The sequence below is a fragment of the Octopus bimaculoides genome, chromosome 6 (assembly GCF_046866305.1).
Source record: "Octopus bimaculoides isolate indiv1 chromosome 6, ASM4686630v1, whole genome shotgun sequence".
Taxonomy (NCBI): domain Eukaryota; kingdom Metazoa; phylum Mollusca; class Cephalopoda; order Octopoda; family Octopodidae; genus Octopus; species Octopus bimaculoides.
Window position 1 is genome coordinate 81,206,442 of NC_142933.1, and position 19,738 is coordinate 81,226,179.

Genomic DNA, 19,738 nt, shown 5'->3' on the forward strand with positions numbered 1-19,738 from the left:
AACTAAGATTCATCGTCAGGGTCCGAAGATGCACCATAAAATGCACCATAAAAACTAGGATTCTTCTTTACCATAAGGAAATGTCTCATAAAATGCACAAATTGTACCGCAAATCTTATGATTTGCTTTTAATGTAAGGAAATGCACCACAAAATGCCCTCAATGCACCGCAAATCATTCTAGTTGCATATATTTACAATTTTAATATAGAAAACTTTGCTCAAGGGAAAAAAACGAAAAACAAAAAAAATTCTGATCTAAGGGAAATAACTCAATTTATTCATAGAAATAATCAATGTCGCGGTTTAGAAAAGCTCGAGCTACTTGTCCAAATTGAACTCAGTAACTCCTTTTTGAATAATTTCTTCTACGTTACATATGCAATGGTAAAACTTGAATCAATAGACTTAAAATTTCTCAGACAAAGTAGGCTTAAACCAGACTGAAATCCTTACATAAATTATTTTAAAGACAACAAAGTTACACTGGATATAGCAAATTTTGAAGTAAGATTGTCAAATTAAAGATTACTAAATTCCTGAATAGCTCGATGAATATTAGAAGAATAATAGATTTGATATATACTTATAATTTTACGATTATATATTTTTCTTTTAACGCCATCTTTGAAGATGAAATATTTTCAAATATTTACATCTACACTTGTTTCATATAGTCTAGCCTTCGATCGTTGTCAACTGGAATCAAGCAAGGAACGTTTATTTACCAACGAAGGGAAATAATGCTCTTTCACATCAGTGGTTTAACGGGAATGAAAATGGTTATTATACTTGGTTTAGAGATACAGGTTAATAGTAACGATTGCAGTATGGTACAAGGTAACTTATCCAGGAATAACACATCAAATGAGGATATTATATTCGATATCTTTGTCTTTTTCATAATTATTTAATACTAGCAGAAATACCAGGCTTTGCCCGGGTTAAAGAGAATAATGAAATCTAAAAACGCCGTCTAGACTACGCAACCCTCAACTGTTAGTAGCTACGATACCATAATTCTACATTAATAACTCTCCAATCCATGCCAGCATGGAACATAGACATTAAGTGGAATGCCAGTCTCTCATCTAGGAGGGCCTTGAAATCAATGTTACCAACTGGGGACTATGTGTGTCGCAGTGATAATAAAAAGACTCAAAGGAGGTCTGCAACGAAATAATTTTACTCAACACTTTGCAAGTGAATCAGTGGAGGCAAAGATGCGTCTCATTTACTTGACAATTTATGCACCACATTGCAGAAATCACAATGTAAGTATATCTGAAAGGGTAGTCTTACACTGTTGTACCGTTGAATTACAAATAATGCTCATCTGTTATGTTCGGGTTAAAATTTCATCAACATCAAAAATATATGAATTTTCATGGGAGTTATGGCCGTTATACATAGAATATAATTTCCAAATTTCATAAAGATCCGTTCAGTACTTTTGACGTAGTTTTGGATAAGAAAACAAATGACTAATGTGTGTGTTTGTGTGTGATGGGTGTATATATGTATAGATATTTGTATGCATGTATATATATGTGTACATATTACATGTACATATCTGTCATTACAGTATCGAAATGTGATTGTTTCAGTTAGTAGAATGGTTTCATTTTTAAAGTGAAAGTATTTGACATGAGTGTTTTTGTTTCACTTTTGACACGTAATACTTAAATAGTGGAGGAGATATTATGTTGCCGTGAGCTCGAACTCTGCAAGAAGTTAAAAATTTTTTTGACTAAAACACAACTGGAACCCTAAGTAAGGCATCTGTAAAATTTGAATGAAATTGGTTGCGTAGTTCTCGAGTTTTAGGGATTCACACAGACAGACAGACAGACACATATTCTCATTTTTATATATATAGATTAGTTTCAATATTATTTAGACAGGCCACAAGTCCGTAACCGTAGTCTATGCCAGTGTAACAACATTACCAGCCCATTTAAGCGTACCCTTCAATCATTAGGCAATAAATTGTGTTTGAGAAGACCTGTTGAGTCAAGTGAAATCATTGTCGTCGTCGATGCCAGTATACCGCCTGACCGGCACCCGTGCTGGTGACACATAAAAAGCATCATTCCAGCATTGTCGTTGTCAGTGCAGCCTGACTGGCTCCCGTGCCGGTGGCACGTAAAAAGCACCCACTAAACTCTCAAAGTGGTTGGCGCTAGGAAGGGCATCCAGCTGTAGAAACCTTGCCAGATCAGATTGGAGCTTGGTGCAGCCCTCTGGCTTGCCAGTTCTCAGTCAAACCGTCCAACCCATGCCAATATGGAAAGCAGATGATGATGATGATGCATGTGAATATAAAATGGGTAATCTTCCAGTTTCGAGAGGTTAAAAAAGTAAATAAAATACAAGGGAAATAACTGAACGTCTTACCAGTATTATCCGTACTACTTTGTTTATAAATAAATCACGTGATTTGATTGACGTTAACTGTTTATATATAAATCACACACGTGATTGAATATCATAGTTTCTTATGAGAAATCGAAAATGCCTCGTGGAAGACCGGCTGCACAACATCTTATTGTTGCTGAAAACGAAATCCTCACTCGTGAATTAATAGAGGAAAAATGAAAAATCGGTGATTTAAGCAGTAGCTCAAGATACAGAATGCTGGAATGGTGTGCGCGTCGTCGACTTATTAGAAATAAGTTTACCTGCGACGACTGTCTAGTACATGCGGACTTATTACACGTGGTGACAGAATAGATGGAAAAGAATGGTACTGTAAACAGTGTAAAAAAAAGAAATCTGTCCGCTACAGTTCATGTTTTGAAAGGAGCCATATTCCACTCTTCAATCTGGTGTTGCTTATTTACTGCTGGTGCAAGGAAATAATGCAAAAACATATTGTAGATGAGTGCTCTCTTAGTCACACTAGCGTGGTAGATTGGAGAAAAAAGTCGCATGCTGTTTGTAAAAAGAAAAAAAAACATTTTAAACTTTTATAAAAAAAAAATTCCGTCGCATGCTGTTTTAGATTCTTTTTTGCCTGTTAAAATTCCGTCGCATGCTGTTTTAGAGAAAAAGTAGTACGGATAATACTGGTAAGTCGTTCAGTTATTTCCCTTGAATATTTTTATTTATTTCTTTTACCTCTCGAAACTGGAAGATTACCTATAAAATGTTATACTTTGTTATTTTCATATATACATTATAACATGTACATCTTTTAGAACATTGTCATTTTATAAGATTTTGCTGGCAAACTTTTAAATTAACATAAACATTTATTTACATGAAATAAAATTACCGGAGAACTTTCATCTATTTCTTCCAATTTTTTCTGCTAAAACTGTATTGAAACCATTTGTGGGGAATTTTTATTCTGGTGATTAAACTGATTGAAAGGAAATCATAAATATAACTATTTTTAAAAATTTCGTTCCTAAAGGTGAATTTACAATCTTATTTATAACATTTCATATCAATAATGTTAATTATAAATGAATCATTGATAAATATAAATCTCTCAGTCTCAACAAAATCTGTTAGAGCTATTCTGTTATTCTTTACTTTGATTATAGTTCTTAATATATTCAAACAGGATAAGGCAGCGGGATCTATTTTAAAACGGGGGCACCAGTATTTTCTTAACGAAACACTAACGAAACACTTTGAAACTTGGGACACTGGTAGAATGTGTCATATAAAACATCTTTTACTCTTAGTCTTCTTAACAAAAAAAAAAAAGGAATTCGCAAGTTATTCCATGTTAAAGTTGTCGTATTTCTGTAATTTCAACCAATCACTGACGTCTATTCAGCTGAATAGAGTTACTGCTGGGCGGTCATAAAAATGTTATTCCCTGTGACATATTTCATCCGGTTTAATCGTAATTTATACGCATATATTGTTTATATAATGAATTACGCTGTGCGTATCTATGTGCGTAACAATTTTAGAGTTCGGATTCTAGAGTTAGGGTTAGGGTTAGGGTTAACAGTCTAGTTAGGGTTAGGGGATTAATACGATATACACCGTTACAGCGCTAACTGTTTTCAACTGAATAGACGTCAGTGATTAGTAGAAATTATCGAAATAAGACAATTTTTTACATGAAATAAATTCGAATACAAAATTTTTTTTCTGTTCTATAACACAAAATAGATAAGTATACGAAGTTTGAAAGTCTTTCGGTACCAAAAACACTACATAAAACATAAATGAAAACTGGTGCCCCCGTTTTGAACTAGATCCAGGCAGCGAGTTGGCAGAATCGTTAGCATGCTGGGTCAAATTCTTAGTGGCCTTTCGTCTGACTTTATGTTTTGGGTTCAAATGCAGCTGGAGTCAACTTTGCCTTTCATCCTTTTGAGGTTGATAAAATAAGCGTGGTCAATACCAGTACCGCTTGACTGGCCCTCGTGCCAGTGGCACGTAAAAAGCACCCACTAAACTCTCAGTGTTTGGCGCTAGGAAGGGCATCCGGCTGTAGAAACCTTACCAGATCAGATTGGAGCCTGGTGCAGCCTTCTGACTTGCCAGTCCTCAGTCAAATCGTCCAATCCAGCATGGAAAGCGGACGTTAAACGACGACGATGATGATGACGATGATGCATGTGGGGTCAGTTTAATCGACTTAGCTTTTCTCCTGAAATTGCTGACCTCATGCCAAAATTTAAAACCAATTTATTCAAGCTGGATACAACATTCTTATTTCAAGAAAACATTAGTAATATATATTTTACCCACTTCCCGAAATTGCTGGTCTTGTGCCAATATTTGAAACCTATATTTAATTACATCGTGTTACATTCTTCGTCCAATTCTTGTCAAGGTTGATTTTTATTTTCAACTTGCTGGGATCAATAAAATATCTATCAGTCAAATACTGACGATGATACAATTAACAGCTTCCGCTCTGCAAATCTATAGTCTTGTACCTATGCAGTAAATCAATATTTGTCGTTGTTGTTGGTGGCTTTATCTCATATCCGAGAATTTAATTTCTTCTTATATGAACGTTTCCTTTATGGTGATTGCACTGATAATTCTGTAGGCTAATTCTTGCATAGAAAAGTCTACAGCATTGACTGCATGGCAATGATGGTGTAAGTCAAGGTTGATTTTTGTTGAGCCTTTCTCTCCTCTTGTTTAATTTCTTCCTTTTCTCTTCTGGTGACTTCAAAGTTTTTGCTTCTGATGGTGATGGCCCACCGCTACAATTTAGGCTCAATTCCAGTGGCTTTTAGTGTTGCTTTGAGTTCGTCCTTGTATCTTCAAAGAGGACAACCCCGTGGTCTTTCCATTGAAGTGAGCTCTCTGAATAAGCCTTGGAGTGAGAATCTTGACTCTTCCACTTTTGCTACATGTTCTGACCATCGATGACTGTTTATCATGATCAGCAATTTGGTGCTTTGGCTGTTGGCTCTTTCAGGACTTAGCTTATATATTAAGCGACCATACTCATACTAGTGTTAAGGTATTTAGTGAAGTCATCATCAAAAATATAATCCAAAATACTCATATTGTTAAGAAGCTATTAACTTAATTATTAATATTATTTTGATCACGATAACATATATTCAGTTTTGATTCGTTCTGGCAGATGCGAATGAGTATATGCTAATCGAGGTTGCATCACGTCAATAGAGAATATGTGCACATGATTTACTCGATTTACTAATAAATCAAGTGAGTTAGGAGCATCTCCGAAAGGAGAAGTTGTCCTCTATCGACGAAAAACGATAAGGATTAACATATTTACGTTTGAATCTGGCGGAATGAATTAAGAGTAAATGTATAACCCATTTTAGTTCTAATTATACGCTGTACACATGGTGATTTAGTAGTTTAGAGTTACGTCCCTTGCCTATTTACCACAAACAAGGGAGACAACTTCAAACATCATTTCTTTTCCATTGAAGCAAAAATTTCCTTATATTTGCTGACATAGTTGATGTACGTTATCATTCAAGCACAAGCATAAAAATTTAGTTAAAAAAGCAATTGCTAATGCAAAATATTCATTCTATTTCTAAATCTAATTAATTTTAATGTTTCCAATTTTAATTTACTCGGATGTGTCATTTTAATTTTTTGCTTAGAGTTGTCTCCCTTATAGTTTGGGTTTGCGGTGTTATACAGCTTAATACAGGTATAGACTTAATTAATTGTAGATTTTATGTTTCCTACATTAAGTTAGTATAATTCAGTTATAAAAAAATTTTTTTTTAATAATTTGGAAGATCACATTGGGTATTGTAGTCTTAGATTTACAAATTGATGGAATGGTCAAAGCTAGAATACTTTTGAGGTTTGTTCAATATATTTAATACTTACTAGGGGAGCAAGGTTGCAGAATCGTTAGTATGCCAGTCTTTACGTTCTGACTTCAAATTCTGCTGGGGTCGACTTTACCTTTCATCCTTTCGGGATCGATAAATTAAGTACCAGTTGAGTATTGGGGTCGATCTAATCGACTGGCTCCCTCCCTTGTGCCTAGAGTAGAAAAGAATCATTAACATGCTGGAAAAAATGCTTGGTGGCATTTTGTCCATCTTTGCATTCTGAGTTCAAATCCTGCCAAGGTCGATTTGTCTTTTATCTTTTCAAGAATGATAAAATAAATACAAGTTGATTACTGGAGTTGATGCAATTGACTTACCTCAACACCCTAAATTGCTTGCCTTGTGCCAAAATTTGGAGTCAATATATTTAAAGCTTACTATCTTTTATCATCTACTTCTCTGTCATTAGACTGAAGCAACCTTAAGACACCATCTTGAGGGTTTAGTTGACCAAATCAAACCCAATACTTAATTTGAAAAAAAAAAAAATCGTACTTATTCTATTAAGCTCTTTTGCATAACCATGAAATTACTGGGGACATAAACAGAACAACATCAGTTTCCAAGCAGTGGAGGGACAAAGACACACACACACACAGGGTCTTGCAGATAAATTGAGATCAATTTTAAGCAGTTGACCTAGTGGGTTTAACATTTCATTTTTTTGACAAATTCTTGCTTTCTTGAAAACCTAATCCACCTCTTTATTTTTCAGGTAAGTAGCGAACTGATTCAACAACAAAAAATCATGGAACAACGGAATCGTTCCACCATTGTTGTTTTGGCATGTGCTGGGCACACTGCCAATAGAATTGTTAAGTTGATAAAATTTTCAAAAGCAATAGTTTATTGTATGTATAAACAGTTCAAAGAAGAGAAAAAGATTGATAGAAAAGAACACAAGACTTAAAGTGATTCCAAGTACAATCCAAAGTTTGTCGTTGGCCTCAAATACTCAACTGAAGCCAACTCATCCACATCCATGACAACTCTTGCATAGAAATACAATGTGTCCCTTTCCACGAGGTCCACAGCTGTGAGCAGGAACTTTGGCATGACTAGCTATGTTTGACGATGCCATCGCCTCCTAATAGTCAAGGCCAAAGCAATCAGAGCCAAAGCTTCTGTCATTCATCAAGCGTCAAGGTGCAAGAAGACCTCTTGTGTTTGTGGATGAGAAGAAGTTCACTGTGGCTGCTGAAGTGAAATGCAGAAATTCTTGAGTGATTGCATACAACCCTTCTGATGACCCCAGTGTGTTTGAGACTAAGAATCCTGTCCCTGTGATGGTATTTGGAGTTGTGGTGAGTGATGGAAGTGTCATGGATCCCCACTTCATTGAGTCTGGCTTGAAGATCAGCACAAAGGAGTATATGGACATTCTGAAGAACTCTGTTACCTTGGATGGAGCAGAAGTTTAGGCTTGAACAATGTGGTACTTATCCAGGGTTCTGCATCATGCCATGGGTCAAAAGTAATACAGGTCTTCCATGGTGAGAAAGTGCTATTTTTCGTGATGGCCAACACCTGGCCCAGTAATAGCTCAGATCTCAACCTTCTTGATTACTTTTTATGGATCATATTTCAAGCAGTTTGAAGACCTGCATTGTGCATGCAACACACAAAATCTAAAAGGGTGGGGGTTGCGGCAGCTGCAAAATATTTCGTTCTCATATGGAGGCAGTAATGGCCCAAAAAGCGGCCATATTGAGTGATAAATGTTTTTGTAATAAATATTACATTAAAATTATGTCTGTCTACTACCTTTATTTTAGTATCTATGACCAGTTTTATGCATTGTAAAAATTGTTTCAATTTATCTGCAATATCCAGTGTGTATATATCTCCATATATGATGGATTTCTACACAGTTTCTGTCAACCAAATTCACTCATAAGGCATTGATTGGTTTGGGACTCTAGTAGAAAGCATTTGCCCAATAAGGCATGCTATGGGCCTGGTTGCAAAGTGAGCTTCTTAACCACATAGTCATGCCAGCGCTTATATAAATTTTCAGATGAAAATCACTATTTAGGGGGAAAAAAAAACATAAGGGGCAAATAAACTACTGTAATTTTAGAAGTAGTTACATTTCATTATTAGATCTGATGTCATCCACATGTGTTCTTATATTTATTTTGAATATTTGGTTGTTAGATGTATTTAGTTTTTAATTAATTCTGAATAAGAATCTCTATGAACATAATCTATATAAGATGAATGAGAGTTAAGCTAAATATATAATTCTGGAGTAACGCTATATATATAATCTTCATATACCTTACGGTACATATTTATGAGTTAGTGATTAAGTAAGTGTGTGTGCGTGTGTGTGTAGTCATTGTGTTTGTCTGCCACTACTATTTGAAAACCAATGTTGGTTTGTTTACAACCCTATAACTTAGTGGATTGGTAAAATAAGAACAGAATCAATAGAATAAGTACCAGATTTAAGAACAAGGATTAGGGTCATTCTGTTTGACTAAATTCTTCAAGGTGGCGCTCCAGCATAGCCACAGTGTAATGACTGGAACAAGTAAAAGGAAAAATAAATTCACGTAATCATAGTTGTTGTCATCATCATTGTCATCATCATCATCATTATCATCATCATCATCATCATCACCATCATCATTTTAACAACTACTTTTCCATGTTTGCATGTTCTAGATAAAATTTGTTGCAGATTTTCTACCACTGGTTACTCTTCCTGTTGCCAACCCTCACCTGTTTCCAAGTAAGATGATATTTCCCCAGAGTTATATGTTTTTATGGAAGATTGGAAACGAAGGACACTGCTTGTATGACAGTGACACTCATTTACAACTATTACACAGTGTCAAGACAAAGAAATACCAACTCACACACACATACACACACACACACACACACACACACACACACACACACACATACACACACACACGTGCGCACACACAGAAACAGACACACACACACACACACATACACGTATGCACGCACGTGCATGCACACCTATATGTCAGGCATTTTCCAGTTTCTGTCTACTAAGTCCACTCACATGGCTTTGGTCAGTCTGGGTCAATAGTAGAAGACCCCATGCTGTAGGACTGAACCCAGAACCATGAAGTTTAGGAAGCAAACCTCTAAACCTCACAGTCATGCCTGCACCTTTTACAACACCTACACCTATGCCTGAATTTTAAGCGATGTTAGAATGGTAAAATAAAAAAGGAAATAGAACATAGAAACATGGACCTCAGACTTGAGGCCCCATGAGGCTGGAGTTTATTCAGCTTTTCAAGACGTTTAGACTGGTACTTATTTTCAAGTGGATGAGCAATTAAAAATAAAGTGTTTTGCTCAAGGACACAGTGTATCACCTGGTTGAGAATTGAATCCACACCCTAACATTCATTATCCCAAAACTCTAACCATTAGGCCATTGCCTTCACAAACAATATAGAAACAATATTATTTTCACCTTTGGGCAAGCGTCTTCTACTATAGCCCTCAGCTAATCAAAGCCTCATGAATGGATTTGGGAGATGGAAACTGAAAGAAGCCTATTGTATTGCCATCACCACCACCACTGCCTCTATCAACAATATAAAGAACTTACATTAGGAAAGTAATTGATGGTTCAGACAATCAGTGTGAAAGGAAAATTTTGTATTTCTTTTTTTAGAGGACAGATAAACATATTAGCTTAATGAAATGATCTTAGGAACCTTGTATTAAATTTGAGCTTATATGTATCAAGTTATAGACCTTTTTGTGTTACTAAAACGTCATCACCACAGTCAAAAATGATAAGATCGTTTTACTGCAACAGTACAAACTTCAAAACATCAGTTATTTTATTATCTGCATTATGCAGCTGGCTTCTAAGGCCTCTGAACTATATCTGGCTGCAAAGAATTCAGAGCAATTACAACTGGTTCACTGATGTCATATCGCTTGATTATGTAGCTTTAGGTCCTCCTGCACTGTTCAGCACACAGGGCAGCATTTCATTTGATTGTGAGCCTAAAAAAACAAAACAAAAAAAAATGAATAAAAAAATATAAAGATTCTGTGGTGAGATTTATATTGAAGTTTATTTTACAGTCTTTTTTTACTTACTGAAGTTTTGTTTTCTTTTACAGTTATTTTCAATTCAAAATATTTTTCAATTCAAAATTTTTCTCAGTTCATAACATTGGGATAGATAATCGGACCAGTAAAAAAATTTTAAAAACTATGAAATTCTGAGTAAAACTCAAATTGAATTTCACCAAATATGAATTTGGTTTTAAGTCAGTAAAAAAGAAATGTTGGTTTTTCTAAAAAAAATTTTATCCTCCTCTTCCAATGTCTAATTGGGGTCTTTGAAATTGTATTTCATCAATGTATCTCATCAATGTATCATTTAACTAAAAAACAATTTTGTAAGGAAGAGAAAACAATATAAAAATAATTCAAAATTCCCATTCACAATATAAAGAAAAATTACATATAAATAAATGATGGCATCTTAAAAATAATGAAAAAACTGCATTGGTGGGCGATGCATACCCTGCATGCAGATAATTTTTTTGCAAATTATAGTATGGCTTACAATGTGTTGCTTACCCAAGCTTTTTAATTGAACTGAATTAAGCTTTGTAAGTGGTTGACTAAAAGAGGATTAGATGCCTAAGTAGATGACAACTAAAAGTAGACTTGATCGATGTCTATGCCAAACACATGAGTAAAATTTGCATCTGACTAAATAAATGATTATTCAAATAATAATCATGATTATGAAAAAGAAAATGAACAAAATGAAATACTTATACAAAATATTGCATAGAATTTGAGAAGTATCTTCAATGTCTTTCAATGATTGTTGGGGAAACAAACATACTGTAGTTCATTGTAGGATATAAATAATATGATCACTTGCTTATCGGGAAATTTGTAAGGTTGATTTAAAAAAAATTTTATTCATTTTTTTGTAAGTATCACCATTCTAGGTATTTATATTCCACTGAAACTAAGAAATCAACTCATAAATAAACGAAACCTCAAATCTATGACTGTACACACACGCGCACGCACACACACACACACACACACAGTCGCATATCTATGTATTTATGTATGTATGTACCTGCACATGTCTATGTGCATAAGTGCACCATGATCTATACAAACGCAGGTGAGGGTCGAATCAAATGATATGTATATATATATATATATATATATATATATATAGTGTACTGTTCTGTGATGGTAAGATCAACAAAGAAAGTATTCCATCTGGTGAATGATAAATAGTATTTAATAAACATATACATGTTTTTATGTGCTAGTAATAGATTCTTGTGCTGAGAACATGCCAAAACGATGCATACCCTGTGTGCACATAAATTCTTTCGTGAAAAATCTGCTCAGTCAAAACATTTTGATTCACCTGCCCACTAGTTTTGAAGATAATCAAACCAAATTTTCATCATTGTGGGTCACTCACCAAATGAGTATTTCTGCCAAATTTGGTAAAAATTCACTCAGCTGTTTTCCAGTAATTTTGCAAACACACAGACAAACAGAGTAAGACAAGTGATTATAATACCCTGTTTTAGTTATGTGTGCAGGGTAATAATGAGCTTATTGTATGTAGTGCTTACAATTTGTTGGAGAAGGTTAAAAGAGGAGACAGAGAGCAGATATATAAGTCAAGTAAAATAAAAGACAATGAAAGATAGATGTATGTGTACAGTACACAGAAATTAAGAAAAGCAAGCATTAAAAGAAAATATGGATAAGTCCTTAAAATTTTATTAAAAATTGCACCCCTCCCCCTCATTCCTTGCTGCCCTGCACTCCAAAAGAAAAACTGAAGTAATTCTTATATAATAAAGATATTATTCATTAACACTGTCTCAGTTTTTCAGATTATCATTGTCATGAAAAAATCTTTTCTTCTATACGAGGCACAAGGAGTGAAATTTGGATGAGAGAGATGGGGTTAGTTGATTATGTTGACTCCAGTGCTCAACTGGTACTTATTCCATTGACCCTCATAAGGGTGATAGGCAAAGTCAACTGTTGCAGAATTTGAACTCAGAATGTAAAGATGGATGAAATATTGTTACGCATTTTGTCTGGCGTGCTAATGAGTCTGTCTGTTTGTTGCTTTATTGTTATTTATAAGTAACAACTTGTACTACAAACATTGTTGACTGAAAGAATTCAAAAGCAAAAACGAATGCTACCCCATTTTGGGGTGGGGACAGAATTTTCTTCCCTTGTGATATCTAGTCGTTTTGTTTTCTTAGACAGTTGTAGTAAAGAAAGATTTCATAAATTATAAAGATTCCTGAGCTGAAGAAGTTTGAAAGAAAAGGTTTCATTCCCATACATGTTAACCCTTTACTGATAAAGGTTTATTAATAGTGTAACTATTGTCTCGTATGAAATATGAGGAGAGTGAGTGATTCTGGGAAGCCGTGGCTCTGTGCGATAAGATGAGTACAACTAGTAGTAATAGTGACACTACCACTACTACCACTACCACTACCACTACTACTACTACTACTAGCAGCTGCAGCAGCCGGTGGTGGCGGTGGTGATGGTAATGGTAATAGTAGTAATGGTAGTAGTAGTAGTAGTAGTAGTAGAAAAAGAAAAAGAAATAAAATATCATTTGAAATGAACTTACAAGTGAACACTCACATATTCACACAGACAGATCCACAAACATGTACATACATAAATGTATGTGTGTGTGTGTGTAAAGTTTTATTTTTTTGTTAAGAAGTTTGTTTTACAACTAAGTGGTTTCAAGTTTCATACTTGGACAAGTGTCTTCTACCATAACCTTGACTTAACCAATATCTTGTGACTGTAATTTGGTAACCAAAATAAATGTGCAGACATCTGCTGTATGTATCGTCGTCATCATCATCGTTGTCATCACTTTAATTTCCACTGTTCCATACTTGCATGTTTCAGACAAAATTTTTTGAGGCAGAAGCTCTTCCTGTTGCCAACACTTATCTCTTCCCAAGCAAGATAATTCCAGACATATTTTCCTGGCGAACTGGAAATGAAGGATTCTGCTTGTACGCTTGTGACACTCATTTATGAGGATAACTATCCTGTGATGACATGACAAAGAGACACAAAGTCACACACATGCACATAGACATGTACATAGCTATATATACATATACAATAGGCTTCTTTCAGTTACCATCTATCAAATTCACTCACAAGGCTTTGGTCAGTCTGGGGCTATTGTAGAAGACACTTGCCTAAGATGCCGTGCATTGAGACTGAACTTAAAACCACATAGTTTGGAGCTGATGATGGTTGCTGGGGGTACATGGGGAGATGGCTGCCATGTGAACAATGCCTGATGATTGTGCTCTAGAACACCAGATGTGATAAAAATACTGTCTGGCATGCCCCCAGCACATGAAACTAATAGTAGCACATAAAAACATATTTTGTTTATTAAATAAAATTTATCTCTCACCAGATGGAGTATTTTTTTTTATTGATCTTACCATCACAGAACAGTACACTATATATATATATATATCATCATCATCATCATCATCATCATCATCGTTTAACGTCCGCTTTCCATGCTAGCATGGGTTGGACGATTTGACTGAGGACTGGCAAGCCAGAAGGCTGCACCAGGCTCCAATCTGACCTGGCAGAGTTTCTACAGCTGGATGCCCTTCCTAACGCCAACCACTCCGAGAGTGTAGAGGGTGCTTTTACGTGCCAGCGGCATGAGGGTCAGTCACACGGTACTGGCAACGGCCATGCTCAAAAAGGTATTTTTTATATGCCACCTGCACGGGAGCCAGTCCAGCGGCACTGGCAACGACCTCGCTCAAATGATTTTCTAACGTGCCACCAGAACAAGTGCTAGAAGGCAACACGGATCCTTTTTAAAACGGGGGCCACATTTTTCATTAACGAAACACTTTGAAACTTGGAACACTGGTAGAATGTGTCATATAAAACATCTTTTTCTCTTAGTCTTCTTAAAAAAAAAAGAAATCCATAACTTATTCCATGTTAAAGTTGTCGTATTTCTGTAATTTCAACCAATCACTGACGTCCATTCAGCCGATATACATTAAGTGCCGACTACATAAACAAACGATTCTGAAACAATTAACCCTAACCCTAACCCTAACCATAGGGTTAGGGTTAGGGTTAAAGCAAATTTAAAATGAAAAAAGCAAATAAAACGAAGGTATGGAAATTAAATACGCTTTACATCGCTTAATCAGCCAAAGGAGTAAATGTAAACAACTGAATACTTGTCAGTGATTGGTTGAAATTATCGAAATAAGACAATTTTTTACATGAAATAAATTCAAATACAAAAATATTTTTCTGTTCTATAACCCAAAATAGATAAGTATACGAAGTTTGAAAGTCTTTCCGTACCAAAAACACTACGTAAAACATTAATGAAAAATGTGGCCCCCGTTTTAAAATAGATCCGGCAACGCTGGTAACGATTACACTCAAATGGTGCTATTTATGGTCCACTAGCATGGAAGCCAGACAGCTGCTCTGGCAATGAACACACTCGACAGTGCTGTTAGTGCTCCACTGGAGCAGGTGCCAGTCATCGAATATGGTCCGCCCCAACAGGTCTTTACAAGCAGAGTTTAGTGTCCAATGAAGGAGAGGTTGGCATGGGTGCCAGTTGTCGGATTCAGTTTGGCACCCATGCCAACTTCTCCTTCATTGGACACTAAACTCTGCTTGCGAAGACCTGAAACTTTGCAAACATACTAAAGTAGCATCTAGTTTGTTAATAGGCACCTCGAAGTTTAATAAAAATCTATAATTGGATGCTTACGGCCCCTAGAAGGAATCCACATATATAACCATTACCTGCCAAGGGAAATAACTCATTCCTTTTCCTAGCCAAGGGAAACAACTCATTCATTTTCCTATATTTAATAAATGAGAAAATGTATAATAAATACTTCTCGATTTAATAAACAAGCATTCTACATTACGTGGATTTTCTTACAAGAAATTGTCAGACGAGGTCAGTGATTTTATTTGGTATAAATCAAGTAGAGTATGATTATTTCTTAGTATTTGAATTGTTAGAGTTATTTTCGCAAGTTACCCAGTACAACTCTTAAACAAGTAAATAGTATTTTCCTAAACAATAGATCCACTTATTTTGGTTAGTCACTTATTCACGAATATACCATGAATGATAATGCCTTTCATGTCACTTCAGCCAATTGACAAGTGCTGCATGAAGAACTGTTCTGCTTTTAGACAAATGCACTCTCATTACAAATGTCACACCCTGTTTGCATGTAGGAACAACTTAAGTTATATTGATAGATGTGTTAATGTTTTGTAATGATGTACTCTATGTAACAACCAGCCACACAAGCAGACAGAAATCACCATTTATCTATCAATAACATTGCAATCTGCACTGTATTCATACAATTCACATGCCGTTTACATGTAGGAATATTTTCGTAATTCATATTGATAGCTGTGTTGATGTTTTCGTAAGTATTGTAAATGTATTGATAATCTACGTTATTTTAAAATCTATATGCAAATTTATTTGTATGTCTACTGTAGCACTAAATGCCAGTCTGTTTCTACATTCTTTGTAAATCTATTTCAACACTAGCGCCCCTGAGGGTAATATTCTCTGGGAACACACTGAAGCCCTTTTCAGAATTATTTACTTTGAATTGTTATTATCTCATATCTGATTGGCCTGTTATTATGTAACATACTTCACGATTTTGGTATACATACCTTATTGGTATTTCCTCCAAAGTTCTATATACTCTGGGAACACATTAAAGCCCTTTTTGGGGCTACTTTATTTGAATTCTTATTATAAGGTAACTAATTTCATGTTATTATGTAACTGACTTCACAATTTGGGTATTCATAACTTGTTGGGATTTCCTACAAAATATCCTATGTAAGACAGTTAGGTATTCTCTGTAAATGCACAAAAATCGTTTTAAGGGCTACATTCTTTGTCTTGTTGTTATTGGATATGTGAAACAGTTATGAGAATGGAACCAAGGGATAAGCCCCGCTTTTCCATAACCCTCATTCCTAGAACATATTTCTGTCACTGAACATGTCTGTTTGCAATGACAATTTCTTATGAGAAAATTTAGATACAGTTTATAAGTATCCATTAGCATAAAGCAGGTTTCTATCGAGCTTCATAACCTCACCATAAAGAGGACAAATTTGAATGCTACACAGAAGCCCATAATTTTGAAGAAAATTAATTGTTTTGTGTAGCTGCGCTTAAACATTCTAATTTGCTTCTGTTAATTAACATTTAATACACTTTGGTAGTTAGTTAATAGCCATGTTTTGCTAACATTAACTAGGAATGTAATCAAAATAGTTGGTAGATTTAACTTCAATAGTAACACCACTCTGTATGCTTTACGGTATCCACATTGCTGTTCATTTTGTTGGAAGACACTTTCAGGTTTTGACATGGAAAACACCTACATTCGATATGGAAACCACTTACATTTACATTTGATATGATTAATACTTTTACTTTCATCATGCCCTGCAGACAATGAAGTGCTGAAATCCACCAATTATTCTATTTTTAGCATAAATTAAAGTGAGCAAATCTTGGCTGTTAACTACTCAAGTGTATTGAATGTTAACAGAAGAAAGAATGATCAACAGCAGATGCACAAAACAATTATTCTTAATTACTAATATGGTATTCTTCATTACATTTAACTTTGTCCTAGTTGTAGTGTAGAAGGGTATGAAGATTTACATTGTGCAGAGGGATACTTATGGAGGTGTAAGCAAAAAAGTTTGTTGCCAGAATGAAAACTTTCCTAAAGTTCAGCATGTGTGTGTGTGTGTGTGTGTGCATATGTGGTTGGGAAGCAAACTTCTTACAACACAGCCATACCTGTGCCAATGTATATGTGTGTATGTAAATATATACTTGTGTGTGTGTGTGTGTGTGTGTGTTTGCATGTGCATATATATATATATATATATATATATATATATATATATATTTGAAGAATTGAGTAGAGATTGCTTTCTTGGGGATAATACCCACCAAAAAGCCTTCTCTACTCATTTTTCAAATATATAATACTGTACCAAGAATTTTCTTTTTATTATTCTACTATATATATTCTCTGAGTGGTTGGCGTTAGGAAGGGCATCCAGCTGCAGAAACTCTGCCAAATCAGATTGGAGCCTGGTGTAGCCATCTGGTTTCACCAGTCCTCAGTCAAATCGTCCAACCCATGCTAGCATGGAAAACGGATGTTAAACGACGATGATGATGATGATGATATATATATATATATATATATATATATATATATATATATATATATATATACATACATACATATATATATACATACATACAAATATACATACATACATATATATATATATGGGCAGAGGACGTCACGAAACATGTACAACAAAAAAATATGAAGCATGAGTACATACAACACAAACTATTCTTTCAAACAACATAAGACACAAATGGAAAACAAAACAAACAACATAAAGAACAATCCTTCATCAGTTCTTGGCTGTTTTTCTAGTCTTGTATTTCGAGCATTTAACAACAATATACACTTTCGATAAAACAGTTGCTCCCGCAAAGCAAATTATGTAAAATTTGGGATTTTATGGTGGGTCAAAAATTGGTAACACAAATTGGACAGTAAAAACAGGACAGTGAAAATGAATAGAAAGGGCTGCTAAGTCTAAACGAGGTTGTGGTGGAAAATGCGTAAATCAAACTTGGACAGGAGACAAACAAGAACACGTCTTCCTTGTTCCAGCTACAATGGAGCGAGAGAGAGAGCGTGACAGAATAATAGGATAGAATAGTGGGAGAAGAGGAGGTAAAAGAATAAGAGAGAGAAAAATGAAGAAGTAAAAAGATCGTATTGAGTGCACATCAGAATTATTAAGATAAAACTTACTTGGAAGAGGATGTGTGGCCTTCAATAATATAATAATGTATATATATATATATATATATATATATATATATATATATATATATATGTATACATACGTATATGTACATACATCTATATGTATATATATATGCATATGCGGGCACAAGATGCCACGAAACATGTACAGCAAAAAATATGAAGCATGAGTACATGGAACATGAACTATTCTTTCAAACAATGAAAGACACAAATGGAAAGCAAAACAAACAACATAAATAACGACCCTTCATCAGTTGTTGGCTGTTTTTCTAGTCTCATATTTCGAGCATTTAACAACAATTATATATATATTTGTTTGTTTTTATGTCAAGTTATAATAAAAACAATTTTACATCAAACTGAAAGAATATTCACTACTTTATGCAGAGTACACATTTATTAAACTTTTGCTAGAAAATAAGTGACAGTGACTTCAAGAGTATCTTTGACAATGTCACAAAGAATCTCCATGTAAGATAATTGTGCTATATGGAGAATGAACTGCTTTATCAACATCATGTGACCACTTTACATTGCTGTATCAGAATCAAACAGGGAATGGAGAGAGGAGACATCATCATGGGGGTGTGCTAGGGGTGCAAACTGTCCCCTTCTGTTGGTGGATTTCATCATGTGGAGGTCTATAAGGGATCTGGTATACGGCATCAAATAAAATCTTGGAAAACTCATAGACCTTGTTTCACTGATGCCTGGGATGCCTTAATACCACATCTACATGGCCATCATCAGCAGCTCAAATGTTGGTTCTCAGACCGGTAGTAAAAGGATGAAAATGATGATTATTGATGAGACACAACAAGAAGAAGCTTGGTTGGAGAACTGACTCTAGAAATTGTTAATTCATTTATGTGTTTAGTCTGTAACATCACTAAAGAGAAAGAGATTTGACAAAGGAAGAGATTTGGTGAAGCTGCAATTGTCTTCCAGTACCTGAAACCTGTACAGTCCAACTCTTCCTTCAAACAAAGCACTAAATTCTACTTGTATATATATCTATTGTCATGCTAGCAGTGACTTATACCTGTGCTTGAGAGATGTGTAAAAAGACTAGCAGAATCATTAGAACTGTATATGTCTTCTGATGTTGCTTTAGAACCATACTTTGAATTTCTTAGCATGACTACATCAACAAATGAAGTAGTCATGGAAAGGACCAGGCTGAGTATTCTATGGGATAAATGACTGTGAGATGGAAGAAGATGTCCAGCTATGAGTTACACATGCTCGTGAAGAGACCAGCAAGAGTTTCTCTTGAGTCAATGCTAGAGGGGAATGTATGAGATCAAGAAGACCTGAACTATGGAAGTGGATCTTTCAGACAAGGACCTGATCAGGAAGCAGGTTCATAACAGGGTTTGTGATCATTCTGGATGGAGATCTCTAGTCACCCAATACTCCATGG

General features: G+C 35.1%; 1 long non-coding RNA gene across 1 annotated transcript in view; it reads left to right on the forward strand.

The window, feature by feature from the left end:
* The first annotated feature begins 2,336 nt into the window (after nt 1-2,336).
* The window catches only part of LOC128248124 (uncharacterized), a 133,493-nt gene continuing 116,091 nt past the window's right edge, over nt 2,337-19,738 (forward strand). Inside the window, exon 1 of the long non-coding RNA XR_016242337.1 lies at nt 2,337-3,070. This is a non-coding gene — a long non-coding RNA (uncharacterized LOC128248124). The remainder of the gene's footprint in view (nt 3,071-19,738) is intronic.